General features: G+C 39.2%; 1 protein-coding gene and 1 pseudogene across 4 annotated transcripts in view; both read left to right on the top strand.

Annotated features, from left to right (window-relative positions):
- Positions 1-13769, top strand: part of Dnajc1 (DnaJ heat shock protein family (Hsp40) member C1) — a 188466-nt gene that overhangs the window by 139498 nt on the left and 35199 nt on the right. The window lies entirely within an intron of this gene.
- Positions 4757-5357, top strand: Gm13350 (predicted gene 13350; annotated as a pseudogene).

Genomic DNA, 13769 nt, shown 5'->3' with positions numbered 1-13769 from the left:
TCCTGATTTCTTTCCTAGGATTTCTATCTCCAGAGTTGTCTCCTTTTGCGTTTTCTTCATTGTTTCTACTTCCATTTTTAGATCTTAGATGGTTTTGTTCAATCCCATCCCCTGTTTGTTTGTGTTTTCTTGTAATTCTTCAAGGGATTTTTGTGTTTCTTCTTTAAGGACTTCTACCTGTTTTGCAATGTTCTCCTGTAATTCTTGAGGGATTTTTGTGTTTCTTCTTTAAGGGCTTCTACCTGTTTAGCAGTGTTATCCTGTATTTCTTTAAGTGAGTTATTAATGCCTTTCTTAAAATCTTCTACCACCATCATGAGATATGATTTTAAATCTGTGTCTTGCTTTTCGAGTGTGTTGGGGTATCCAGGACTCGCTGTGGTGGGCATACTGGGTTCTGATGATGCCCAGTGTTCTTGGTTTCTGTTAGTATGATTCTTACGTTTGCCTTTCACCATCTAGAAATCTCTGGTGTTAATGTTCAAGTTGTCTCTGGCTGGAGCTTGATTTTCCTGTGATTCTCTTAGCTTCTGTCAGCACTCCTGGGAGTCCAACTCTCACCTGAGTTCCAGTGGTCAGAGCACTCTTTACAGGCAAGCTCTCCTCTTGCAGTCTGGAGCTCTGATCCACCTCCTGAGTCCTGGGGTCAGAGCCCTCCCTGTAGACTGACTTTCCTCTGGCAAGGAAGGTGCACAGGGGTCTGGGTCTCAGCTCTGCCTCCTGGGTGAGGATGAAGGCCCGACAGAACCCTGTCCAAGAAGCTCTGTTGCTTCTGTCGTCCACGTGCTCTCAGGTGATCACAAGGTGCACTAGGGGTCCTGTAGCGTGGAGAGTCCTCTGGGGCCCTAGAAGCCCTTGGCAGGGTTCACGCAGAAGATGGTGAGGTTGGCCCCCAACCTGAACAGATTCCAGCCTCTGGTCGGGCAGGGTTCCTCTGTCTCTGTTCCTGCTGGCACAAGACCATCCTCGATTCTTTGGAGGTGATGTTGCGATCCACTCACCTGTGATTCTGAGTTGATCCCAAGTTCCTGTGGCATGGAGAGTACTCTGGAGTCCTTAGCGGCCTCCGCTGGGTTCAGAAGGAAGATGGCGAGCTACAATACTTTTTTTAAAAAACATTTATTTGTTTTATATATGTGAGTACACTGTTGCAGTCTTCAGACACACCAGAAGAGCACATCAGATCCCATTACTGATAACTGAGCCACCATGTTGCTGGGAATTGAATTCAAAGCCTTTCTGAGAGCAGTCAGTGCTCTTAAGCACTGGGCTATCTCTCCAGCCCTGTATACAATACTTATATCCCAGTTTGACAAAGAATATTTGTGCATATTGTAATAGAAGAATACTATGAGAATAATGATGGGTATGTAAAAGTGCAATAAGCATAACACTTTGTTTTAACTTTCCAAAGATTGATGGAATGTTTTATCACTTTTATTCCACTGCCTACTACTGCCTAATGCCACCTTCAGTTTAATAATCGAATGCATAAACTACCCCACACGCCTTCCAGTCTGGGCTGGTTCCCTGAGCAGACCTTGGGCGTGAACTCCGCAGCCGGTCTCACAACACCCAGAGGAAGTTCCACTCCTAGGCACGCTAACACTCCCAGGATCATAGGATCAGAGATGAGGAGGATTTAACATCTGTCCCAACACAAGAAGTAAAGCGGGACCTGGTCACTCAGGAACTCCAACCAACCAGTGACACAGGTTTCTTCCAGACTGGGCCAGTACCCTGAGCAGACCTTGTGTATGAACTCTACAGCCAGTTCCACAACACCCAGAGGAAGCTCTACTCCCAGGTGCTCTACCACTACCAGGATCATAGGATCAGAGATGCCCTGAGCAGACCTTGGGCTCTGACTCCAGGAGCTTAGTCACACCAGGATCTCAGGGTCCCAGAGACAGCTTGACTCCCAGGAGCTCTGACATACCCAGGATCTCAGGATCACAGAGTCACAGGATCACAGAGACACCTGAACTCTTGAGGAGTTCTGACACAACAAGGATCACAGGAAGGACAGCCTCAATCAGATTTAGTGAGCACAGGTACCACTGGGGATAGTCAGATAGCTGGGAGCAAGCATAAGAACATAAACAACAGAAACCAAGGTTACTTGGCATCATCAGAACCCAATTCTCCCACCATAGCAAGCTCTGGATACACCATTACACCAGAAAAGCAAGATTTGGATCTAAAAATTACTTCTCATGTTTCAATAAACCAAAAAAAGTACATAAATAACTCCCTTAAAGAAATACAGGTGAACACAGGTAAACAGCTAGAATCCCTTAAAGATGAAACATAAAAATCCCTTTAAAAATTACAGGAAAACACAACCAAACAGGTGAAGGAATTGTACAAAACCATCTAGGATATTGTACTGGCTAGTTTTGTGTCAACTTGACACAGCTGGAGTTATCACAGAGAAAGGAGCTTCAGTTGAGGAAATGCCTCCATGAGATCCAACTGTAAGGCATTTTCTCAATTAGTGATCAAGGGGGAGAGGCCCCTTGTGGGTGGGACCATCTGTGGCCTGGTAGTCTTGGATTCTATAAGAGAGCAGGCTGAGCAAGCCAGGGGAGGCAAGCCAATAAAGAACATCCCTCCATGGCCTCTGCATCAGCTCCTGCTTCCTGAACTGCTTGAGTTCCAGTCCTGACTTCTTTGGTGATGAACAGCAGCATGGAAGTGTAAGCCGAATAAACCCTTTCCTCCCCAACTTGCTTCTTGGTCATGATGTTTGTGCAGGAATAGAAACCCTGACTAAGACAGATATAAAAATGGAAATAGAAATAATAAAGATGTCACAAAGGGAGACAACCCTGGAGATAGAAAACCGAGGAAAGAAATAAGGAATCATAGATGCAAGCAAGCATCACCAGCAGAATACAAGAGATAGAAGAATCTCAGGGGCAGAAGATACCATAGAAAACATTGACACAGCAGTCAAAGAAAATGCCAAAAGCAAAAAGATCCTAACTCAAAACATCCAGGAAATCCAGGACACAATGAGAAGACCAAACCTAAGGATAATAGGTTTAAGAGAGAGTGAAGATTCCCAACTTAAAGGGCCAGTAAATATCTTCAATAAAAATATAGAAGAAAACTTCCCTAACCTAAAAAAAAAGAGATGCCCATGAACATAAAAGAATCCTACAGAACTACAAATAGACTGGACCAGAAAAGAAATTCCACCTGTCACATAATAATCAAAACACCAGATGCACAAAACAAAGAAAAAATATTAAAAGCAGTAAGAGGACGAGGGCAAGTAACATATAATGGCAGACCTATCAGAATTACACCAAACTCACCAGAGCCTATGAAAGGTAGAAGATCCTGGGTAGATGTCATACAGACCCTAAGAGAACACAAATACCAGCCAAGGCTGCTATACCCAGCAAAACTCTCAATTACTGTAGACAGAAAAACCAAGATATTCCATGACCAAACCAAATTTACACAGTATCTTTCCACACATCCAATATCTCTTAACATCAATGGACTCAATTCTCCAATAAATAAGACATAGACTAACAGACTGAATAGTTAAACAGGACCCAGCATTTTGCTGCATACACAAACACACCTCAGTTTCAAAGACAGACGCTGCCTCAGAGTAAAAGGTTGGAAAACAATTTTCCAAGCAAATGGTCCCAAGAAACAAGCTGGAGTAGCCATTCTAATATCAAATAAAATTGACTTTCAAGCAAAAGTTATCAAAAAGAATAAGGAAGGACAATTCATAGTGGTCAAAGGAAAAACCTACCAAGATGAACTCTCAGTTCTGAACATCTATGCTCCAAATGCAAAACCACCCACATTCATAAAAGAAATTTTACTAACGCTCAAAGCACCCACACAATAATAGTGGGAGACTTCAACACCCCACTCTCATCAGTGGACAGATCCTGGAAACACAAACTAAACAAAGACACATTGAAACTAACAGAAGTTATGGACCAAATGGATTTAACAGATATCTATAGAATATTTCATCCTAAAACAAAATAATATACCTTCCTCTCAGCACCTCATGGTAGGTACCTTCTCCAAAATTGGCCATATAATTGGTTACAGAACAGGCCTCAACAGATACAAGAAGATTGAAAAAAATCCCATACACCCTATAAGATCACCATGGACTAAGGCTTAAATAGCAACAAAAACAACAGAAAGCACATATACACATGGAAGCTGATTACTGCTCTACTCAATGATAACTTGGTCAAGGAAGAAATAAAGAAATTAAAAGACGTTTTAGAGTTTAATGAAAATGAAGCCATAACATACCCAAATTTATGGGACACAATGAATGCAGTGGTAAGAGGAAAACTCATAGCTCTAAGTGCCTCCAAAAAGAAACTGGAAAGAGCATACACTAGCAGCTTGACAGTACACCAGAAAGCTCTAGAACAAAAAGAGGCAAATATACCCATATGGCTGAAATCAACCAAATAGAAACAAAAAGAACTATACAGAGAATCAACAAAACCACGAGCAGGTTCTTTGAAAAAAAATCAACAAGATAGATAAACCCTTAGCCAGACTAACTAGAGGGCACACAGATACTATCCAAATTAATAAAACCAGAAATGAAAAGGTAGACATAACAATGAAATATATCATTTATATATATATATATACACACATATACATACATACACACACACACATATATATATATATGTATATACATATATATATATACACACACACACACACACACACACACATATCTTATGTCTTGGATGAGGGGGTGGTCGTGGTGGCTTTAATAAATTTCAAGATCAAGGGCCTCCAGAACATGTCGTCTTGTTTGGAGAGTTCATGCATCTCTGTGAAGATGACATCATTTGTAAATGTACCACAGAGGGAAACACGGTACCTTACTTCAATGCTCCTGTTTATTTAGAAAACAAAGAACAAATCAGGAAAGTGGATGGGATGTTTGGACAACTTAGAGATTTTTATTTTTCAGTTAAATTGTCAAAAAACATGAAGGTATCTTCCTTTAAAAAGCTACAGAAGTTTTATATAACCCATATAAGCTGCTGCCACTGCAGAGGTTTCTGCCTCGTCATACTGGTGAGAAAGGACCTCCCAGAGGTGGCAGTGGTGGCAGCAGGGGAGGTCTAGGAGGAGGAAGAGGAGGTGGTGGTTTTAAAGGAGGAAGAGGAGGAGGTGGGGGCTGCAGAGGAGGAAGAGGGGGTGGTGGATTCCGAGGATGGGGACATTAGCTGTCCAGTTGGCAGACCTGACCGCTTGTGTTCCAGCTGCTTGGCCTGCTTCTGTTGTGGTTGACATCTGTGTCTGGAGCAGTCTTGAGGAGGCCATTCTGTCAGTGGTAATTTTTTCACTGTGCTTGAAATTAGCATTTTCTTTTTTAGATTTTTTTTTTTTTTTTTTTTTTTTTTTTTTTTTTGGTTTTTTGAGACAGGGTTTCTCTGTGTAGCCCTGGCTATCCTGGAACTCACTCTGTAGACCAGGCTGACCTTGAACTCAGAAATCCGCCTGCCCTGCCTCCCGAGTACTGGCCTTAAAGGCGTGCACCACCATGCCCGGCAGCATTTTCTTAATGTTTAACTTCAAAGAGTTACTGCTATTTTGAAAGTTTTAAAATATACTTACTGATAAAATAATTAGAAACACTGATAATCTTTTTCAAGTAAATTGATTGTTAGACAACACACACACACATATATGTGTGTGTGTGTGTGTGTGTGTATATATATATATATATGCATTTTAAATATTCCCTCTCTATGTCAGGTGATATATGAGGGGTTTTGAATATATTTCTTAATGATTCATTTTTAATATTTTATGGTCTTTTACTATGCTTGATTCCCAAAGAATATTTTGCATGTTTTGACACAATTTTGTATTCAACTGGTATTTAGGATTATAGAATCCTCAGTTGTAGATAGTATTAAATATTCATCAATTATATTTTAGGGTATGATAGGATATGAATATAAAAGTTGATCAAATTTTTATGTATTATTTGATTCTCAAATTACTATATTATTAATATGTTTGATGTATAAAATGTATTTAAATAAAATTTAGGGGAAAAAACTATCCAATTACAACACAAAGATTATCTTTATACCATTTTTCTTGTGATTATTGACTGTAAGTTTTAAATATAAACTGAATTTTCTCTTAGAAGCTTTCTTTAATGGAAGTAGTTTACACTTAATTCTAAGAATGCCAGGATAATATTGATAGTGAAGTCTTTAAGGTGAGTATTTTGTTAGTTCTGCACGTCTTATAATTGATGACTGTGACCTTACTACCTGCTTTCTGCTACCTTCCACCTTACTGCATCTGTGTGCTTTGAAATCTCAGAACACAACCTGCTTTATAATACCTAATACTTGCTCTAAACCAGTGGCTCTCAACCGTCCTAATGCTTCAAGCCTTTAATATAGTTCCTCACATTGTGATGACCCCCCCAGTCATAGAACTATTATGTTGATATTTCATAACTAATTTTGCAGCTGTTGTGAACTGTAATATATCTAATATGCAACCCCAAGGGGTTGAGACCCATAGATTGAAAACTACTGTCCTTGACAGTTATTCCTAGTTAGTTATTAATTAAGTGAATACTATTTTCTTATTTTTCCTCTCTATCTCCAAATAAACACTATTATTTTTGTGGGATTATAATATTAAACAAACCAGGTACTAAAATAAATTATGGTTTTTGTTTGTTTGTTTTGGGAGGTTTTTGGTTTTGGTTGGTTGGTTGGTTGGTTGGGTTTTTTGGTGCATCATACATTTATTTATTTATTTTTTTGTTAGATATTTTCTTTTTTTTATTTCTTTTTTTTAATTAGATATTTTCTTCATTTACATTTTAAATGTAATTCCAAAAGTCCCCCAGACCTTCCTCCCCTACTACCCTACCTACCACTCCCACTTCTTGGCCCTGGCGTTCCCCCGTACTGAGGCATATAAAGTTTGCAAGACCAAGAGGCCTCTCTTCCCAATGATGGCCGACTAGGCCATCTTCTGATACATATGCAGCTAGAGACACGAGCTCCAGGGCTACTGGTTAGTTCATATTGTTGTTCCACCTATAGGGTTGCAGACCCTTTTAGCTCCTTGGGTACTTTCTCTAGCTCCTCCATTGGGGGACCTGTGATCCATCCAATAGCTGACTGTGAGCATCCACTTCTGTGTTTGCCAGGCCCTGGCATAGCCTTACAAGAGACAGCTATATCAGGGTCCTTTCAGCAAAATCTCGCTGGTGTATGCAATGGTGTCAGCATTATGAAATGGATCCCCGGATATGGTAGTCTCTAGATGGTCCATTCTTTTGTCTCAGCTGCACACTTTCTCTGTGTAACTCCTTCCATGGGTGTTTTGTTCCCAATTCTAAGAAGGGGCAAAGTGTTGACACTTTGGTCTTCGTTCTTCTTGAGTTTCATGTGTTTTGCAAATTGTATATTGTATCTTGAGTATTCTAAGTTTCTGGGCTAATATCCACTTATCAGTGAGTACGTATCATGTGAGTTCTTTTGTGATTGGGTTACCTCACTCAGGATGATATCCTCCAGATACATCCATTTGCCTAAGAATTTCATAAATTCATTGTTTTTAATGAATAGCTGAGTAGTACTCCATTGTGTAAATGTACCACATTTTCTGTATCCATTCCTCTGTTGAGGGGTATCTGGGTTCTTTCCAGCTTCTGGCTATTATAAATAAGGCTGCTATGAACATAATGGAGCATGTGTCCTTCTTACCAGTTGGAACATCTTCTGGATATATGCCCAGGAGAGGTATTGCGGGATCCTCCGGTAGTACTATATCCAATTTTCTGAGGAACCGCCAGACTGATTTCCAGAGTGGTTGTACAAGCTTGCAATCCCACCAACAATGGAGGAGTGTTCCTCTTTCTCCACATCCTCGCCAGCATCTGCTGTCACCTGAATTTTTGATCTTAGCCATTCTGACTGGTGTGAGGTGGAATCTCAGGGTTGTTTTGATTTGCATTTCCCTGATGATTAAGGATGCTGAACATTTTTTCAGGTGCTTCTCAGCCATTTGGTATTCCTCAGGTGAGCATTCTTTGTTTAGCTCTGAGCCCCATTTTTTAATGGGGTTATTTGATTTTCTGGAGGCCACCTTCTTGAGTTCCTTATATATATTGAATATTAGTCCCCTATCTGATTTAGGATAGGAAAAGATCCTTCCCCAATCTGTTGGTGGCCTTTTTGTCTTATTGACGTTGTCTTTTGCAATTTTGAGATCCCATTTGTCGATTCTCGATCTTACAGCACAAGCCATTGCTGTTCTATTCAGGAAATTTTTCCCTGTGCCCATATCTTGGAGGCTTTTCCCCACTTTGTCCTCTATAAGTTTCACTGTCTCTGGTTTTATGTGGAGTTCCTTGATCCACTTAGATTTGACCTTAATACAAGGAGAAAGCATTTGACAAAATCCAACACCCATTCATGATAAAAGTCTTGGAAAGATCAGGAATTTGAGGCCCATACCTAAACATGATAAAAGCATCTACAGCAAACCAGTAGCCAACATCAAAGTAAATGGTGAGAAGCTGGAAGCAATCCCACTAAACTCAGGGACTAGACAAGGCTGCCCACTTTCTCCCTACCTATTCAACATAGTACTTGAAGTCCTAGCCAGAGCAATTCAACAACAAAAGGAGATCAAGGGGATACAAATCGAAAAAAAAGAAGTCAAAATATCACTTTTTGCAAATGATATGATAGTACGTATAAGTGATCCTAAAAATTCCACCAAAGAACTCCTAAACCTGATAAACAGCTTCAGTGAAGTAGCTAGATATAAAATTAACTCATTAACTATTAAAAAGTCAATGGCCTTTCTCTACACAAAGGATAAACAGGCTGAGAAAGAAATTAGGGAAACAACACCCTTTACAATAGTCACAAATAATATAAAATACCTTGGCACGACTCTAACTAAGGAAGTGAAAGATCTGCATGATAAGAACTTCAAGTCTCTGAAGAAAGAAATTAAGATCTCAGAAGATGGAAAGCTCTCCCATGCTCATGGATGGGCAGGATCAATAAATTATGTTTTATTTTAGCAATTAGGAAAATCTTAGAAAACAAATTATACTATATTATTATACTATATTGTTTTCTAGAAGTATAATTTTCATAATATTTTAAAATATATATAATGTTAGAAAATGAATGTTGGATTTATAAATGAAAAGGGAAAGATAAACCTGTGGAGAGGCAGAATTCTTTTTTCTTTTTGACTTTCAAGGCCTGGACAGTGCTGTTAGACAGTGCAGACTACTCACTCAGTAAGTCCAGTTCCTTCCCACCAAAACCTTCCACATTTGCATTTGTTTCTCTTTTTTATGATTATGTAAAATACTTTTCTGCATTCTGTAGTATAAGGTTTCATTTTTATGTTTTATATTTCTGGGGCATTTATTAATGAGAGTACACTTTCTTAAGGCTGAGGTATAATTCTTAGATTATTATATCCTATCCATTTATACTCCTCTGTCACCAAAAATAACCCACTGACTGAGATCATGTTCTTTTATTCTTTATATCCATTGTGGTATCTATAAGATAAATTGAATTATTGAATTAGATTGATTCCACTGATTTGCTTCACCCAGAGACTTAGTACCCATTGTATAGTTTTGTCTTTCATAAGAAAATCTTACTGGCCCCATTTCAAGTTCCTAGGTGTTTCTCTTCATATTTTCAACTAGTAAAGATAGTAGCAGTTGACTTATTTTGAATTTCAATTAGATTCAAGTTGCTGCAACAAAAGAACAGTTTTCTTATGAATCTAAGTGATATCAGTATAGTTAGAATATTCCTTTTTTTTTTTTCAACTTTCTTTCTTTTTCTCTTGTTTACCTGCATGTTCATGCACCATGTGTGTTCCTGGTGCCTGCCGAGGACAGAAGAAGGCACCAGAACCCATAAAATTGAAGCTTCAGATAGTTGTGAGCTACCATGTGGATTCTTTGACTCAAACCCAAGGCCTGTGGAAGAACAGACAGTGTTCTTAACCATTGAGCCATCTCTCTAGTTCTGGAAATAGTAACTAGTGAATATTTAAATAAAATGTTCAGGAGATCCAAGTATGCATGTGAATGCTAACTTACTAATTTATCTTACAAACAAGATCAATTTTATTCTGTATCATTAATCTGTACATTAAGCAAAATTACAGATAGAAGCTCCCTTTATCAGGAAGCTGTGAAAAATCACTTTTTATGGCCTGGATGTATTTATGCTAAAAAGAATGAATCTAGGAAAAAAGGTACATTAAGCCAAGACTCGTCACAGAATGTTTAAGATGAGACAACAGGCCATAACTACTTCTGCAGTATGCCAGGTTACAGAGTGAGATGAAGCTGAAAAGTCAGTAGGTAAAAACAAAATGCTAAGTTGAGAAGATGGTGGATTTTTGTTTTGTTCTTTAATATAGTACAAAATCTTCAGAATTTTAGATAAAATTTGAAGTGTAGACCAGATAATTAGGAGCAATAGAGAAAACTATAGAGTCAAGTGGAAAGAACAAAAAATCCATGATTAATATAAAATGGAAATCTATACTTGCCTAAAGTTATGATTGGTAAATTGTTGGAGCTGGGACACAAACAGCCCTGGACTCTAAACTCAGTGCCCCACCCACCTTCTACAGTACAAATATATTGTTAAGAGTACACAAGAAAAACAATCCATACTTGATGGAGAAATGAAATTCAGATTTGTCTGAAATCATACCTAACTAGTAAATATTAAATATATACATACATATGTATATGTATGCATATGTGTGTGTGTGTGTGTGTGTGTGTGTGTGTGTGTGTGTGTGTGTGCATACACATGCTTTGAGTGTGTAGATTCCATTTTTCTTTTCATTGTATACAACTAAATATAGTTGCTGGTTCATGGGATAATTCAATGTTTAGGATGGAGAGACTCTTCAGTCTGTTTTCCACAGCAGCTGTTCTGTTCCACGTTTCAGATGCTGTGTGTGCATGAGGAGTCCGTTCCATGTGTCTCTTAACCAACACTTGTCATCTATTGTCCTGCGGGGTTGTTACAGCTCAATGGAGGCTGGAGAGAAGATTCTCTTCAAGGACACACTTAGCAACTTTTATATATATATATGCACCCTCTGCTCATCTTCTTTTTTACTTTCATATATGCCTATATATGAAAATGATTTTGCTGGCTGGTTGCTCTTATTGTCTCGGGAAAAAAATGATGAAGGAAAAGAAGGAGTTGTATGATAAAATTGAATGGATCCAGATACAAATAAACAATCTAAAAGTTGCTAAGTGTGTCCTTGAAGAGAATCTTCTCTCCAGCCTCCATTGAGCTCAAATTGCAGAAAATCAAACTGAAGCTCTCATTATAAGGTTGGCTGAATTACAGTGAAAATTCGAGTCTCAGCCTCAGAGAGTGTCGATAGTTAAATTAAGGGCATTGATTGGCAAAGATTGGGATCCTATAACTTGGGATGGGGATGTGTAGGAGGACCCTGTTGAAGCTGAGAATTTTGAATCCTCAGATTCTCAAGGGTTTACCCCACCAGAGGAAGTAGTACCCTCAATCCCACCCCTTGAAATAATGCCTTTTTCACCTGAGAAAGTTAATCCCTCAGAGTCTGATAAACCAGCAGTGACTGTCACTGAGGAAAATGCCAGACAAGACAATATTGATACTTCTCAAGGCCCACCAATTGTTTCTTCTAGACCTAAAACCAGACGCAAGGCAAAGCAGGCTCCTAGAGGGGAGGTAGAAAGTGTAGTCCATGAGGAGACTGACAACACTACTAAGGAGCTTAGTGAATTTGCTAATTCATTCAAGTCTGGGGAATGTGTGGGAATGGATTTTAAGGGTGTGGGATGGTGGTAAAAGGAACCTAGATCAGGCTGAGTTTATTGACATGAGCTCTCTGAGTGGAGATTCTAGGTTTAATATGGAAACTTGAACAGTTTAAAAAGGTGTCAGAAGTTTGTTTAAATGGTTGACTGAAGTGTTTACCAAAAGATGGCCTACCGAAAAGGAGTTGGAGATGCCTGATATCCCTTGGCTTAGTGTTCACAAGGGATTTTAAGGCTTAGTTAAATTGCAGTTCTAGAGTGGATACATTGTGTAAAGCCTAGTCCTCCACAATGGGAAGGTCCAGAGGATATATATGCCCATTACCATCCTATAAGATGCAATCTGATGAGAGAGGCACCAGCACATTTGAAGAGTTTTGTTCTTGCCGTTTTCCTTGTGCCAGACCTTAGGATTGGAGATGCTACTGCTCAGTTAGATGAATTAAATTCAATGGTTTTAATTGGACCCCGAGGTAACAAGGGCCAGGTGGCAGCATTGAATCGCCAGAGACAAGGTGATCCTAGTTATTATAATAGACAGCATAGACAAAACAATGTTTATATAATAACATACCCAGTAATGGTCAGCATAGGAGAGGTGAAATAGTGGCATGGCTCGTTCAGACCTTTGTTTTGGTCCTGGCTAATCATGGTGTTTCCAGGCATGGAGTAGATAGGAAGCCTACTGCATATCTGTTTGATCTGTATAAGCAGAAAAATTCTCAAATGAAAGAAAGGGTACAATGGATCATGGCAAAAGGCAGTCTCGGCCAGTGAATCAATTTCCAGACTTGAGCCAGTTTGCAGACCCAGAACCCCTTGAATGAAGGGATGACCAGGTTCTCCTGAGGAAGGCTCTTGATAAGACACCTAAAGGTTTTGCTGTTAGCCTTTCTCCAGTTCTTCCCCAGAGGGACCTACGGCCTTTTACAAGGGTTACTGTACACTGGGGAAGGAAACATTGTGACCCTCCAGTTAAAGTAGGGGCTTATGGAGGACAGGTGATTAATGGAGTTTTGACTGATGTCCAACTCACAGTAGGTCCAATAGGTCCCTGAACACATCCTGTGGTCATTTCCCCAGTTCCAGAATGTATAATTGGGATAAATATACACAGAAATTGGCAGAATTCTCACATTGGTTTTCTGAACTGTAGAGTGAGGGCTATTATGGTTGAAAAGGCTAAATGGTAGCCTTTTGAGTTGCCTCTGCCAAAGAAAATCGTAAATCAAAAACATTACTGCCACTATCGAGAACTTGAAAGATGCAGGGGTGGTGGTTCCCACCACATCTCCCTTTAACTTTACTATCTGGCCAGTGCAGAAAACAGATGGATCATGGAGAATGACAGTTGACTAACACAGCACTAAGACTAATAAAGAAGACTTTACAGTTTAGACCTTCACTATAACCTTAAATTCAAATTATCTAAAACTAAATTTAATCTCTTAATTTTTAAATACCTGTATTTATATCTTACTGTGCTAGGAATAGACTGTGCTAGTGATAGACATTTATTTGTATATTTGTTTAGTTATTATTTACTTTTTCCTGTAATTTTTTTATAAATTTCTTTATTTTCACCTCTCATTTTTAAATCCATCAGAACTGCCATCTTAGGTCAGTGCTTCATTGCCTTATGCTTGCAATATAGAATCTTACTGTCAGCTTGCCTGGAATACCTTAAGTGTATGTAGCCCTCGTTGGTTTTGCACACAGATTCTAAAAACTGTGATGAAGGGCATGTACCTCCTCTGCTGGCTTTGGTCTTTCGCTTCTTGAGACAGGTTCTTGCCATGTTGCTGGCCTTGAATTCCTGACCGCCTGAGATGCTTTGTCCTATCCCTCCCTCGCAGCCGGGCTTCATAGCTCCATACCTCTTCCT

This window comes from Mus musculus, chromosome 2 (assembly GCF_000001635.26).
Source record: "Mus musculus strain C57BL/6J chromosome 2, GRCm38.p6 C57BL/6J".
In the NCBI taxonomy this organism is placed as follows: domain Eukaryota; kingdom Metazoa; phylum Chordata; class Mammalia; order Rodentia; family Muridae; genus Mus; species Mus musculus.
The sequence above is the reverse complement of the archived record's forward strand: the minus strand, read 5'-3'. Positions and strand labels throughout refer to the sequence as shown.